Genomic DNA, 15409 nt, shown 5'->3' on the forward strand with positions numbered 1-15409 from the left:
CCGCCCGACTATTTGGTTCGTATGCATTGTGAAGGCCGCTTCGTGTGTGTCGTCAGCCGTTGACGGCGAAGGCATTGGGCTCGTTCGAGAGGTTCGTTCAACCGATGCACACAGCCAAGCTAAGCGGCAACACAACATCAAGCTGTGTGCCGGCTGGTCGTCGGCGCGTTGCAGTGTGGTGTGGTGCGGCGGGGGGCGGTGTGATACGACACGGCTATGCCCGACCGGCTGGTTGGTTGGCATTGGCCGATGTAGCCAAAGGAAAAAGCCATTGCGATTTTTCGGAATTGAAAGGATCAGTTTAACGCGAATTACGGTTACGAAAGGATGACACTTTCCTGTTGCAGTAGCGAGTGTCGGCGGCGTATGCAAGCGTGTTAGTGATAAAGTGCAATTTGCCACACACACACACAAATACGCAAGAGAAAATTGTAATATTTTGAATGTAACGGAGTTTTTCACTGTGCGAGTATTTTTGAAAAATATTTAAAAATTTATTTGAAAAATCTGCTGACAATAAATTTACATTTTTTCATTTGTGCGCAGTCAAGAAATTTCGAAACACGCATTTTTTCAAGTCGCACGATCCGGACCTTGCACAACGTAAAATCACGCGTGTGTGGCAAAGTTAACGGTCGGTAGTTGCTGAGCGGTATTTGGGAAACCTATTTGTTTTGCAAGTTTGAGCAAATTTGTGGCAGAAAACTAAACTATTTTAAGCTTTCAATAAATAGTTGCTAATAACGGCTGCAATAAACAATAACTGCGGTGTAATTTATAATATGTAGCATACTTTTGTGCGCGAGGTATGTGTGTAACAGAGGGAATGCTTGCTAAATAATAAAGTTAATCAAAAACTGTAATTCAACATTTATTATTAATAATTTTCTAGAAGAAAAATGAATAAAACGAAAAGTGCTGCATATCCTAAGGCGCATAAATAGAGATACTGGCGTTTTATGGAAAACTATATAAATATTGAGCTCTTATTGGTTACAACTGAAGAACGATTTGGGAAAGTAATACTAAACCGAAAACTATTGCATACCTGCAGGCGCATTAGTCGCGATACTGACTTTTTACGAACACTATACAAACATTGTGTTGTTATAGATTAAATTTAAAAACGATTTGTTAAAATATTATTAAATCGAAAACTGTAGCATACCTTCAGGCGCAAATGAAGAGATACTTGCTTTCTTCGAACATTTTAAAAAATTGTGCTCTTTTCAACTATAAGTGAAGAAAAATTTCTGAAAATTTTATTGAAACTAAAATTATTGCATACCTTAAGGCAATAATAAAAAAGACTCTTCCTCGCTTCGAAAACTACATAAAATTTGAGCTCGTTTTAGTTGCAATTGAAAAGAGATTTGTGAAAACATTACTGAACCAAAATTTATTGCATACCTACAGGCGCATAAGTGAAAATATTGGCGTTTTATGTAAAACTATATGAAAATTGAGCTCTTATTAGTTACAATTAAAAAACGATCTGTAAAAATATTTTTATACGCTTTAATTGCATACTTTTGCGCGCAAACTTCTTATAAATGACTTTTCAAGTAAGTTTTTTGAAGAAATGTTTGATGTCGTTACTAGTGAATTGCTACAAAATTTTTTAGCACTACAAAAAACGCGCAACGCTTAAATAACGGCTTAAAGTAACTGCGAAAAAAAATATATAAAAGAAAGACTTTTCGGATATCATAACTAATTTGAAGGCGGATTTTTGACATACTTAACAATTGAAGGCCAAAAGCATTGCATACTTTTTGGCATACGGCTGTTAGAAACAATTCAAGACTGTAAAATAGTGCGAGAGGCATGTTTCTGTGGGTATATTAAGCATTAATATACATAAAAAGTGTATCAATATAATACTAACTCTAATAATAGCATAACTTTTGGCTACGTTTCTCAAAAATAACATTGAAGGCCAAAAGCATTGCATACTTTTTGGCATACGGCTGCTAGAAAAGACATTCTCGAAAGCAAAATTAATTTGCAACAGCTGAAGTGAATATTTCAAACCTTGAGCAATATTTGAATAATTTCAGCAACCTAAAAGTATACTAAAAGATTCGAAATATGTAAATAATGTGAAATTTTTAAACGCCACTAACAAAAAAACAACAGTTACATATAAACACTGAAAATTAAAAAATATTGTTAACTTAGACAACGCCTAAAATTAGGCTACAAAAGTAATAAGCATATTTCAACCGCACTTTTGGTAACAATACAACGTATTTTCATATACTACTGTTAAGCATATCATTTGCTAGAATAAAACAACAACAAAAATATACCTACTAATACTTTTCGAAACGATATTTATACACAAAACTACACTGAGAGTATATCTCGCTCGCTTAAAGTTGAACGGTTGTGAACAGTACGCTAGCACACATACACACACACATCAAAATATATAAATACATGCTGTGTAAATTGTGGCTAAGTTTGGAAAATAATAAATATAAGCTCTAACTAACTTTTCGTAAAACACATTGCATACGTTAAGGCGCACTTTGTAAGAAAAATTAAATTAAAACGCAGATAAGCAGTAAAAAGTGAATGAAAACGAATGTAAAACTTACGAAAAATTTAAAATTATTAATAATTAATAAATTATAAATACGCGCTTGACATTTTGTTGACATTTTGCCGTCGCTTTGCCGCTATGCACTTGTCGCAGCGCACAACAAGGCACAACTAAAGCAAGCATTGCAAATATATTACGTTGAAAGTGACAATAAAAGTACGGCGAAGACAAAAATACAAGAAAAAACAAATATTTAACACGCAAGCAATTTGCGCTCTTTGGAGAAAGCGAATTAAGAATTTTCTACAAAAGGACTTTGGCGCGGCGAACTGTGTGAATACAAGCGACGGAGCCAACAAGCAGCCAGCAAAGCAGATAAACAGCAGCAGACACGTGGACACAAGCAGCAAAAACAGCAACAAAAGCGGCAACAGGAAAATCAAGTAATATACACAAAGGGTGACACGGCGTATGAGTAACCTAAAAATCTTAAAATTCCTCACAAAAAGATTGCAATTAAGTGAAGTTCGAAGCGGTTAATTTGTCAACTGATTTGCAGCTAAAATTGTATAAAAACGGTGTAAACTGACAATGATTTGAAAAGTGCTAATCGCACATAGAAACTCGGCAGCAAGCAGAAAAATATTACTATAAGTAACGGCATTAAGCAATAAAAAAATACCAAAAATTTCAATAATTAATAGTTAATAAATTCAACAAAAATTGCAGTTTAATAGCTACAAAAACAATAACAAAAAAATAAAAAAAAAAATAAATTAAAAAAAGTTGTAAACGTATTAAATAGCAATAAAGTGCGCAAAACTGCTGCGTAGCTATTTCATGCCACCAAAAACTCAACAACAATAACTTTAAAATACTGCACAAAACATATACCCAACTCAATTAAAATTATTACATGCCATAAATCAATTAATTAAATGCACATAAAAATCAACTGATAATGCGACGGCAAACTGCGTAAAAAAATCACAAAACAGTGCTTGATAAAAAATTGGAAAGTGCAACACAAGCAGCTTTTTTTAAGCACACAAAGTGTTACAAGTGAAGTGGTTGTTGAAAAAACACATTGTGCAAAGTTAAAGTTTGCACAAAAAGTGGCTTAATTTTATATAAAGCGAAATTTATTGAAATATTGGCAGCGTGAGTGCCTGAGAACGGCGCAGTTAGTGCAAAAACCTATAAAAGGTGAGTAAAAATCATTAAACTTTAAAATCTAAAAATCATAAAACTTTGAAATTAGAAAATCAATAAAGTATTAAATTCAAAAATTTATAAAATTTTTTGACCTGGTATTTGAAAAATTTTTTGGGCGTATGTACGCCACATATCTACTTTTTAAGCAGTTATGTATGTAGGTGTTCGCAAAGACGTGAGAAAAATATTTTAAAAAAAAATTTTAGAAAATTTTAGAAAAAAAAATTTAAAACATTTTAGAAAAAAAATTTAAAAAATTTTAGAAAAAAATATTAAAAAATTTTAGAAAAAAATTTAAAATATTTTAGAAAAAGAATTTAAAATATTTTCGAAAAAAATTTAAAATATTTTAGAAAAAGATTTTAGTAAATTTAGAAAGAAAATTATATTTTTTATTTTTATAAAAATAAAAACGAAGCATCATTAAATAAGGTTTTTACTCGATTTCACAGAAATTTGATAAGAAGCAAGAAAATATTTTGATTTCGATTGCATCGAACACAAATAACAAGGTTTCCATACAAGAATTTGATTTTGATCGTTCACTTTGTATGACAGCTATAAGTTATACTTGGCCGATCTGAACAATTTCTTTGAATATTATAGAAATGGCTAGATAATAATACATGCCAAATTTCATTAAGATATCTTAACAAATATAAAAGTTTTTCATACAACAACTTGCCTCCGATCGTTCAGTTTATATGACAGCTACATGCTATAGTGATCCGATCTGAACAATTTCTTCGAGAATTGTAACAATAAACTAGATAAGAGTTTTTATCAAATTTCATGAAGATATATCGACAAATAGAAGAATATTTCATATAAGAACTTGAATTTGATCGGTTAGTTGCATAGCAGCTATATGCTTTTGTAGTCTGATCTGAACAATTTTTTCAGAGATTGTAGTAATGCTTACGCAAAAGTCTGTGCCTAATTTTGTAAAGATATTTTAACAAAATTTGCCATGTGAAAACATTATTCCGATCGTTAAGTTTATATGCCAGCTACATGCTATAGTGATCAGATCTGAGAGACTTCTTCGAAGATTGTAGCGATACTCCAAACTCTGAAATATTTCTTGAAGATAACTTGAAGAAGTGTACAACTTCTTAGGCAGTGAAGAATCTGTGCAAAATTCGATATCTGAAAAACTGACGAAAAGCGACTAGTTCGTGTATATAGGGGCATGGCTAAAATGACTCAGCTCTTCTTACTAAACTTCTATAAATATATATATTTAATGAGGCTCTTAATTGGCGGCTTCAATACTAATCATTTATATGTATATATATTTTTTATACGGTATCTTACGCTACTTTTTGTGTATTACAAATTTCGTGGTAAACTTAATTTGTCCTGTTGATGGTATAAAAAATTCCTCAATCAGGTACTAGCCTTTCGCCTTTCAAAGTACTTGCTTAAATTTCATTGAAATCTATGCAGCAAAACATAATTTTGAGAAAAGCTCATTTGAAGTTGCAGCTGCTGCTAGCTGCCTAGTATCGAAGCCTCGCTTTAGCGCCATCTTTTCAGAGCAGCTGAGCATTCGTTGCTTATTAGCGATGAACTCGAAAAGTTTTTGTTCGAATTATTTAACATTTTTAGAGCATATTTGTAAGATATTATATTTTAAGAATTGGCCGGGAGCCCTTTGTTAAATATCGAATAGCTCGAAAACTATTTGTCGATCGCACATACTTTGAAACTTCAAAGAATAAATATAGTATATAGTATTATATTTTAAGAAATATGCAAAATAAGCCCACAATAAATTTTTTTGAAAATTCTAACTTTCCCAAACCTTTAAAAATATATAAGTAAGTGAAAATTCGCTGTCGTTTCTTCATTTATTAGTCATCGTTTAAGCGCATAACTCATGGAAAAAGCAAGCCTAACTAGGTGCTGACAGAGCTAAGGAGCTAGAGAGCTAGAGAACCCAATATAATAAAAATATTGTACTGCAAAGCGTGGTTACTGCTGTTTTAACAGATACTACTTGTTCTCATATCTCAACATTTTAACAAGAAAATATAACGCTTTATATAAGTAAGTTCTCCAAAGCTGTTTTGCTATCGTCAAATTTAATGACAGCTGTAATTTAACCAGTGTCATTTCAATAACAGTTGACAACTCAATTGGTGTGAAATGTCATTACAATTGTATTTATAATTTTTTGCCAACACATAATAGCAGTAAGGTTTTGTGAAATTTTCGTTAAACTGGCCGATATTCTCCGTATAATCATTTAGGAAATTAGGAAAATGGAGGCCTTTAAAAAAAGTTTTTACCAAAAAGTCTTGGTTATTTTTCGGCTTGCCCACAGTTTTGATTAGACCGATAGGTCTGTTCGACTGTAGCCGAGTAAGCGGTGTCTACGTCAATAATAAAAATAAGATAGGTCAATGTATGTAAAGTTATACATAAAACTGACGAAAAAACATGGTGATCAGTGGCTATCATTTAAATAGCTGTACCTTAAAACTATTTGAGGTATTGATTTGAAATTTGAGTATGTCACTTAGGTATAAATTATCAAATTATGAAATATATATTTTTTTTTAATTTCGGACTAGGTGTACGCCTTCATATGAGAAAAAATTAAAAAAATTAAATTTAAATAAAAAATTAAGAAATTAAAATTATATGGTATAGATTTTTAGCACAAATTTTATATTACATGTGATCTGGATGTGAGCTTTGATAAGCCACTCTGTAAATGGTTATAGCCATATTTGTTAGATTTTGCTTAATATTAGATTATGAAGAATTATAAAATGCAATGGATGGCAATATAAAGAGATTTTGATCATAACTGCTTTTCTATATGTATATGTCTGTAAGTATATTTTTGAGAATTTATTGAAATATTATAATTAAAATCAGTGAAGTTGCCTTTAAAAGGTATTATCTGAGAATAAAAAATGTTAAAAATCGATTTCTGTTAATACTAATTAGAGTTCCGTACATATTTGACCAAAAAGTTTTTATATTTAAAACTATTTCATTTCACTCAATTATGAAATTGCACTAACACAATTTATTAGGTCACATTTATTTTACATTCTGCAGTTTTTTAAAAATCGTTAACTATTTTTTTTTAATTATTTCATTTCACTCAATTGATATTAATTATCCCAGAAGTACTCGTTTAGTGAAATTCTTTCGTGATGTAAAAAAAAATATATTTAAAACTAAATTGAAAATAAGCAAATGTTTAAATGGTCGCAGCTTCAATTTTGATTAAAAAAATTCATAAAATATAAATAAATTATTGAAAGGAATTGTTCAAAGTTGAAAAAAAATCATCTTAGTTGCTTTGCTTGTTAAAAAAATTAAGGAAATTTTGGATGGAATACTGCTGAAATAAGCTTCTGCTTCTACGAATTAATTAAGGCGTAGATTGGTGTTTCAAGGTGAAAAAAAAATACTTTTTTTGCGGAATTTTTTTCGTAAATATGGATTGTGTAATTCTATTCGAACCTTCAAAAAATTATTATATATTGCTAATGTGGGTACACCAACATAAACTGACATCATAACAAAGTTCGTGTGACGAAAATAGTGTTTACCGTAATGATTTAAATTTCATATAGAGCACCACAGATGCTGGTCGACTCGCTTAAAATATTAAATTTTCTTGTAGTTTTACAATGCAAAAATAGAAGTCCCTTTTGAGCTCTACGCTAGTCTGGCATATGGCACTTTCTGTTGTTGTCTCCATATAATGCGAACACTGATTTTTGTCGAAAAAAACATAAACTGAGTTGCTATACTTCTATGTTCGTGCTTTGAACCTTAGTAATGTGTTGCGATTTTTACAATTGATAAAAATTTTGAAATTATAATTTGTCTCAAATCTTGTATTTCTAAACAAATTTCGTGTGAAGGCGTTTGATTGCCTTTGACTGCGACAGTGTGGCACATATTGGCATTCGTATTGAAAAAGTTTTAAGTTTTTCGAAAATAATTTTTTTTTCATTGAGTTATAAAATTCATAAGAAATAAAAAATTTTCCCAAAAATAATCAAATTTTAACTGTTAATGTCTTTTAAACGTTTGGGTTTACGAAAAAATCATAGTAGACCTTTTTTGTAGAGCATTCAATTTCCTACAAAATCTAAGGAACAAGATATTTTTTTAAGTAGTTGGAAGCGAGATATAAATTTTTCTATCTGATAATAAGAAAAAATAGAAAACTGTGTGTAGGAGGACCTTCCCGTTACAATTAAAAACTCATCTTTGGAGAGGCTTTCTTAGAGGTGTCTAGGAACCTATTTTTCCGAGTACGAAACGAAAAAAAAAAAAAAATTTTTTTTTTGAATCACTCTAATATGTATGTACATATGTATAAAATTTAAAGCTTTCGATATCAGATATAACTAATATATAACCCATATATAACCAATATATAACCATTTTATAACCAATATATAACCATTTTATAACCAAAATATATAACCCATATATAACCAATATATAACCAATATATAACCGTTTTATAACCAAAACTCAAAATTTTGTTTCAGTATGTGTGATTTCTATTAAATCGTTTTTTCTTCACCTGCAACCCTTTTCATAAGTTTGCTGAGCTTACGTTTCTTTGCATTTTAGGCGACGATATATACCATCTATGCTAATATTATAAGAAGGAAATATATGAATGTTCCCATTTTATAAGCTCCGAAACGACTTGACGGCTTTTAAAAATTCTTTCATCATTGGGAAGTTACACTAACTCCATTGCACATAGGCTATATTATTATATTTTTGTCAAACAAGTTAGGGATGCTTATTTAAACGTCAATAGTGTAACCCAAGGTGTAAAAAATTACCTATAAAATGCCTTACATAGCGTGCTCTGTCAATACTATTAATTATAGAAGATAATCTACTACAACTTTGCAGAAGATACAATTATCTACAAAAAGTGCTGCTTAAGTCGGAACACCTCAGTAGTGCGTTGCGATTTTTACAATGGATAAAAATATCGAACAAAGAACTTGTCTAAAATTTTGTTTTTCTAACCAAATTTCGTGTGCGGAATCATTCTAAAGATTGGAAAAGGCTAATGGTGATTCAATGTTATCAAAAACACAAGCCTGCAAGTGGTACGTAGACTTCGAAGACGGTCGAGTGATCGTTGAAAAGAGCCTCTTCATGGGCGGACTTCGACCTATTCAATTGACGTAAATATTAACAAAGTGAAGAATATGGTGCTTGAAAGTCGTCAAGCAAGAGTTAGAGAGATAGCAAGAGAGCTCGACACCTCTCCCGAGTCCGTCCGAATGATTTTGGTGCATGTTTTGGGTATGCAACGAGATCTTGCTCGACTCGTCCCGATAAAGCTGAATTTTTGTTTCAAAAAGTATACGATTGTGACCGAATTTAAAGCCAAAAAACTATAAATACCATCGATCAACTACCGTATTCACCAGAGTTTCATCGTGTGATTTTTTCTTTTTCCCCTAACTGAAATTAGAACCCGTTTTCAGTCGATCGAAGAAATAGAACAAACTTCGCTGAAGAAGCTGAAGGCCATCCCAAAAAGTGCTTAGAAAAACGCTTCGTGGACGTGAAAAATCGGAAGTGTATTACATCTGCTGATGATTACTTTGAAGGCGGTAAATTAAATATTGATGAATAATAAAATATGATGACGCAATGTAGTATGTATGATAGCTACAAAAACTCATATATGTGACAGAAGTTGATAGCCTATCTTTAGGAGTCCCAATTTTGCAATATTTGTGTCAGTTCGCCTAGAGATTCTCTACTGGGACACAAAAGCGGGCCTTCAGCTTATCGAAACAGCACTAAAATAATCGGCTTGACGTCAGATATATATTTGGTAAATTGGAACTAAATTTTATTATCTAAAAACTTGTATATGGGGCAGACGCTGATAGCCTACTTTTCGGAGTCTCAGCGCTCGATATTCCAGCTAAGACTCCTAAAGCTTCTATATTGGGACTCAAAAAGCGTACCTCCATCATATAGAAATAGCACTAAAATCTTAGTTTTGACATCGGATTACGCACTTAGTCAAAAGAAACAGAAACTTAGACTAGTAAAAATTCATGTAAACGGTAGAAGCTTATAGTCTACCTTAAAAAGTCTCAATTTTCGATATTCCAGTTAAAACTTCAAGAGCTTTTCTATTCAGACACTCTGTTGTACAGCGCATATTTGCCCATAATACAAACTTATTGACCTCGACATCATTCTATACAATAAAATTTCCAATACTTACTTTAAAAAGCATTAATTAAAGTCCGAAAGGAAACAGCGGCAAAGTCCATTTGCAATCAAAAATCAACCTTGTTTCGGCCAAAGTTTAAACCAACAATTCAAAGGCACAAAAACAAAAAAGTGAAGGCTGCACAATAAACGAATGAAGCTGTAAAGCAATAAAGATGGGACATTTCCGCAAATAAAGCGCGCACGAAACAGCGAGACAAACAGCAAGAGACAAATAAAAGGCGCATAAAAAAGCTTAAAAAAGCTAAACGAAACAAATACGGCCAACAATCAAAACAAAAACGATCGAAAAATGTTCATGGCTCAATGGCCAAATAAAAAATCAGACAAAGTACAATCAAAACATCGATATTTGATTTTGAGCAGCGGTGGTCGTTTGCAATGCAATAACAACACTCGGACACTAACAATGTTCTATGTATAACGGTAGTTATGCTGCGTTGCGGCGATGCAAATGAGTGCGGTGGCGCTGGTGTATGTGGCGGTGGCATTGGTAGCGATTTTGTGGCACCAATTTGGATAGCGCAATATGGCGGCTTACACGCCGCGCAACGCTGATGAACAATTTTTGCAGATTTTTTTCAGCATTTTTATATTTTTATTTCTATTTTGCTTTCATTTTATTATTTTTCGTATAAATTGTTATCACTCGCATTTGTTTGAGCTTTCTTCTCATATTACTGCCGCATTGTTTTGCTGCATTCGAGACTGCATTTGGCTTTCTATTTCGGCGCATCACAAAAAATCAAAAAAAAAAAAAAAACAACAAAAAAAAATAATGGCGACCATTGCCGAAAAAATGCGAAAATGCAAGACAGCATTGCAACAATTTCCAAACATTTTCTGCATATTTTCAATTGTTTTCCACTGACTGCCGTTGTTTACGTGGCGCAACGCATAATGTGCGCCGCATTGCAAATGGCCGTGTTGCACGTTGGTAAGAGTATTGAAAATAACAACAAAATTGTGCATTTATCAAGCATTTGCGCGCTGTTTAAATTGCACTTGAAACGCTGCAATTTGCGCAAACGACTTCAAAGTGGAATGGACTCCGTGCATTATGAGACTGGCTTAGAATAAAGCAAATAAATTTCAAGAAAATAAACTTATTCTCCGTTTTAAGCACAGATTGCGAAAGGTAAGAAATGCAAATTGCATTTTCTCTGCATTGCAGTATAATTTCAAATGTCTTTATGAGTTTAAATTTTTCATGAACTTTTGATAATTCCAAAAATTGCAGTTACAAGAACTTCATTATGATTGGTCGACTTGTATGGTAGCTACATATATCTTATAGTGATCCGATTTGAACAATTTTCACAGAGATTGTAGCGTTTCTACAGACTATAATGCAGGCCAAATTTCGTAAAGATATTTAGTCAAATAAAAAAGTTTTCCATACAAAAACTTTATTTTGATAGTTCACCCTGTATGGCAGCTATATCTTATAGTGATTCGATTCGAACAATTTCCACGGAGATTGTAGCGCTGCTATAGACTATAATCCAGACCAAATTTCGCAAAGATATTTAGTCAAATAAAAAAGTTTTCCATACAAAAACGCGATTTTGATAGTTCACCCTGTATGGCAGCTATATCTTATAGTGATCCGATTTGAACAATTTCCACGGAGATTGTAGCGTTGCTATAGACTATAATCCAGACCAAATTTCGCAAAGATATTTAGTCAAATAAAAAAGTTTTCCATACAAAAACGCGATTTTGATAGTTCACCCTGTATGGCAGCTATATCTTATAGTGATCCGATTTGAACAATTTCCACGGAGATTGTAGCATTACTATAGACTATAATGCAGGCCAAATTTCGTAAAGATATTTAGTCAAATAAAAAAGTTTTCCATACAAAAACGCGATTTTGATAGTTCACCCTGTATGGCAGCTATATCTTATAGTGATTCGATTCGAACAATTTCCACGGAGATTGTAGCGCTGCTATAGACTATAATCCAGACCAAATTTCGTAAAGATATTTAGTCAAATAAAAACGTTTTCCATACAAAAACTTGATTTTGATAGTTCACCCTGTATGTCAGCTATATCTTATAGTGATTCGATTCGAACAATTTCCACGGAGATTGTGGCGTTGCTATAGACTATAATCCAGACCAAATTTCGCAAAGATATTTAGTCAAATAAAAAAGTTTTCCATACAAAAACGCGATTTTGATAGTTCACCCTGTATGGCAGCTATATCTTATAGTGATCCGATTTGAACAATTTCCACGGAGATTGTAGCGTTGCTATAGACTATAATCCAGACCAAATTTCGCAAAGATATTTAGTCAAATAAAAAAGTTTTTCATACAAAAACTTGATTTTGATAGTTCACCCTGTATGGCAGCTATATCTTATAGTGATCCGATTTAAATAATTTCCAATTCGAACTATAGCTTTGGTATGGACTATATTACGGGATAAATTTCGTTAAGAAATCTCGTCAAATAAAAAAGTTTACAATACAAAGACATGCTTTTGATCATTCAACTTGTATGACAGCTATTCGCTATACTCGTCCAAACTGAGCAATTTCTGCGGAGATTATTGAATTGCTTTAAATGATAATCTGTGTCAAATTTTGCAAAGATACCTTCCCAAATAAAAAAGTTTTCCAAACATGAACTTGATGCCGATCGATTCAGTTCAGCAGTACGACTGGTTTTCGGTATGGGAGAGAAAATGACGGCTGCAAAACTTCTCAGAGGGATTTAAGATATGGCGTATATACAAACTAATAAGCAGACTTATCTGTCGAGTCAGCTTAACACGCTGAGCATTTATGTAATTATATACCTTATGGGGTTCCCGACATTTCGTTGTGTATGTTACCAACTTCGTAGCAAACTTAATAAAGTATATTTGTATATTGTGACAAAATGTACTCGGAAATTTGAAAAAAAAACGCAAAATATTTAATTATTCTTCAATATTTATATTGTCGCCTTCAAAGTAATCACCACCAGATGTAATACACCTATACCATCGATTTTGCCAGTTCTCGAAACACTTTTCAGTAGCACTTTTTGGATGTCCTACAACTCGTTCTGTGAATTTTTTCTCTTCAATCGACTGAAAACGGATTCCACGGAGCGGCAATTTTAGTTAAGGGAACAAGAAAAAATCACACGGAGACAAAGCTGGTGAATACGGTGGTTGATCGATGGTATTCATTGCGTTTTTGACATTAACTTCGGCGACAATCGTGGCTCGATGCGATGTTGCATTATCATTGTGTGAAATACATGACATGTTCTTTCACAATTCCGGACGTTTTTGACCGAGGTTCTCATGCAAACGTCTTAACACGGCCAAATAAAACTCTTTGTTGAACGTGTGTCCCTCCGTAACAACTTCATGATGCACCAAACCACGATTATCGTGAACCTCAATGCGCATCACCTTGATTTTAGAGTAGTTTTGGTGTAGTTTTTTTGGCTTCAGTCCATTTCTACCTGCCATTCCGTAGATTGTAGATTTGTTTGCATGTCAAACTAATAAATCCATGTCTCGTCAGCAGTTATAAAGCTCACCGTGAATGTGGGATCGGAATACCCACGATCAAGCATGCATAAAGTGAACTGTTTATGGTACTCTTTTTAAATAAAATTCAATTTTATCGGGATATAAGTTGAGGAAGAAGGCGTTTTGTAACCAAAAAATACACCAAAATCATTCGAAAGGACTCGAGAAAGTTTTCGAGCTCTCCTGCAATTTCTCTAACACTTGTCCGATGATTTTCAAGCAGTATATTCTTGCCTTTTTTAATATTTTTGTCAGTTGAAGAAGTCGAATTTCGTCCAGAACGAGGTCAGTAAGTCTTCAACGATCTCTCGACCGTCTTTGAAGCCTTTGTACCACTCGCAGGCTTGAGTTTTTGATTAACCTAAATCACCGTAAGCCTTTTCCAACATTCGCAGCGATTCCGCACACGAAATCTGGTTGGAAATACAAAATTTGAGACAAATTCTTAGTTCGACATTTTTAAGGACAGTCCTACCAACTTAGCAAAGTACAATTTTTGAAAATACCATTTACCTGGGGAAATTAGTTACAATCTCCGGGTACTTTTTGGTCACAATGTATACAAAAAATCGATGTTTTGAAGGACACAAGTGGATATATTGGAGATATACGACTGCAACGACGTCTATTGACTTAATACGAAAAGACTTTTTCGACTACCTAATATTGTCTCTTAAAAATTGAATTACTAAATAATGACAGCCATACTCCAAAAGACCACACCAAACACTTCCATGATACAATTCTATCAACATTTCAAAATAGTTGGACGAGGCTTTTAGAAAATTAGAAACATTTTCGAAATAAATACCAAAGAGTGAACAGAGGAAAGGTATATAACTATCAATAATTCTCTAATATCAGTTGCTGTTATCAACAATTCAAACTGCAATTTCTTCCAATCAAAACTAAATTTGGGACGAAAATAATTACGCTACCAAAACAACAACAATAAAACCTACTAAAACACAGCTACCGTCGAGTGTTAGTGTGATTTCATGAAGTAATTCAAAGCAGCGGCGAAAAAAACATCCGCTGGTTGCACAAATTGACTGCTCAACGCCGTGCCTGTAGGCCATTTGCACCAACGCGTGGCATATAACGGACGCATTCACATGCAATCAGCGCAAAACTGTGAAGCTCGGCCAAGAGTAGAGAAAATCACACGCAAAAAGTGCTACAACTATTTGGTTGCCTATGAATATGCGGCAAATGTGGCAAGTGTGGCAGATGTTGCAAGATGGCAGCAACGCTGGCAATGAATGGCGGCAGTAATTGACGCCGTTATGATTAAAACGCACGCTGGTCGGGTCACTGTTAGTGTTGCTGTTGTTGTTGTCGTTTACTGTTTCATATCAATGTTGTTTTGTTGTTTTTTGTTGTTGCCGTTGCAAGTGTGGCATGTGTTGTGTCAAGGTTCATGTCACGAGCGCGCAACGACGTCGCCTGGCGTTTTTAATAGGCGTTTATTTATTTATTTTAAATAATTTTTTTTTACAAAAAAATAATTTTTTTATTCAAAAAAAATCAAAAAAAAATATTTTTCATTCAAAAGCGAAAAACTGAAAATATTTGCCTTTGCGCAACGGTAAAAAAGCGCTAACAGTTATCAAAATATTTCGCGCCATTTTTAAGCGGTTTACAATTTCATATTTTTGACTTTTTGCGCGCCGTGGCCAAGCAGCAGGAAGCCAGTGTGGCACTGACGATTATATTTAGGCTCACACATACATATATATGTGTTTTTATATGCACTTTTGTATGTATGTATGTATACTTGCATGATTGTGCATTTTTCTGCAGGCCAACATGCCGTTAGAAGTATATCGTTACCACACATAA

General features: G+C 33.1%; 1 protein-coding gene across 1 annotated transcript in view; it reads left to right on the plus strand.

Annotated features, from left to right (window-relative positions):
* The first annotated feature begins 332 nt into the window (after positions 1 to 332).
* Positions 333 to 15409, plus strand: part of LOC126762839 (nuclear transcription factor Y subunit beta) — a 194903-nt gene continuing 179826 nt past the window's right edge. Inside the window, exon 1 of the mRNA XM_050479882.1 lies at positions 333 to 3754. The gene's annotated coding sequence lies outside the window, so the exon portion shown is untranslated. The remainder of the gene's footprint in view (positions 3755 to 15409) is intronic.

This window comes from Bactrocera neohumeralis, chromosome 6, assembly GCF_024586455.1.
Source record: "Bactrocera neohumeralis isolate Rockhampton chromosome 6, APGP_CSIRO_Bneo_wtdbg2-racon-allhic-juicebox.fasta_v2, whole genome shotgun sequence".
Taxonomy (NCBI): Eukaryota; Metazoa; Arthropoda; class Insecta; order Diptera; family Tephritidae; genus Bactrocera; species Bactrocera neohumeralis.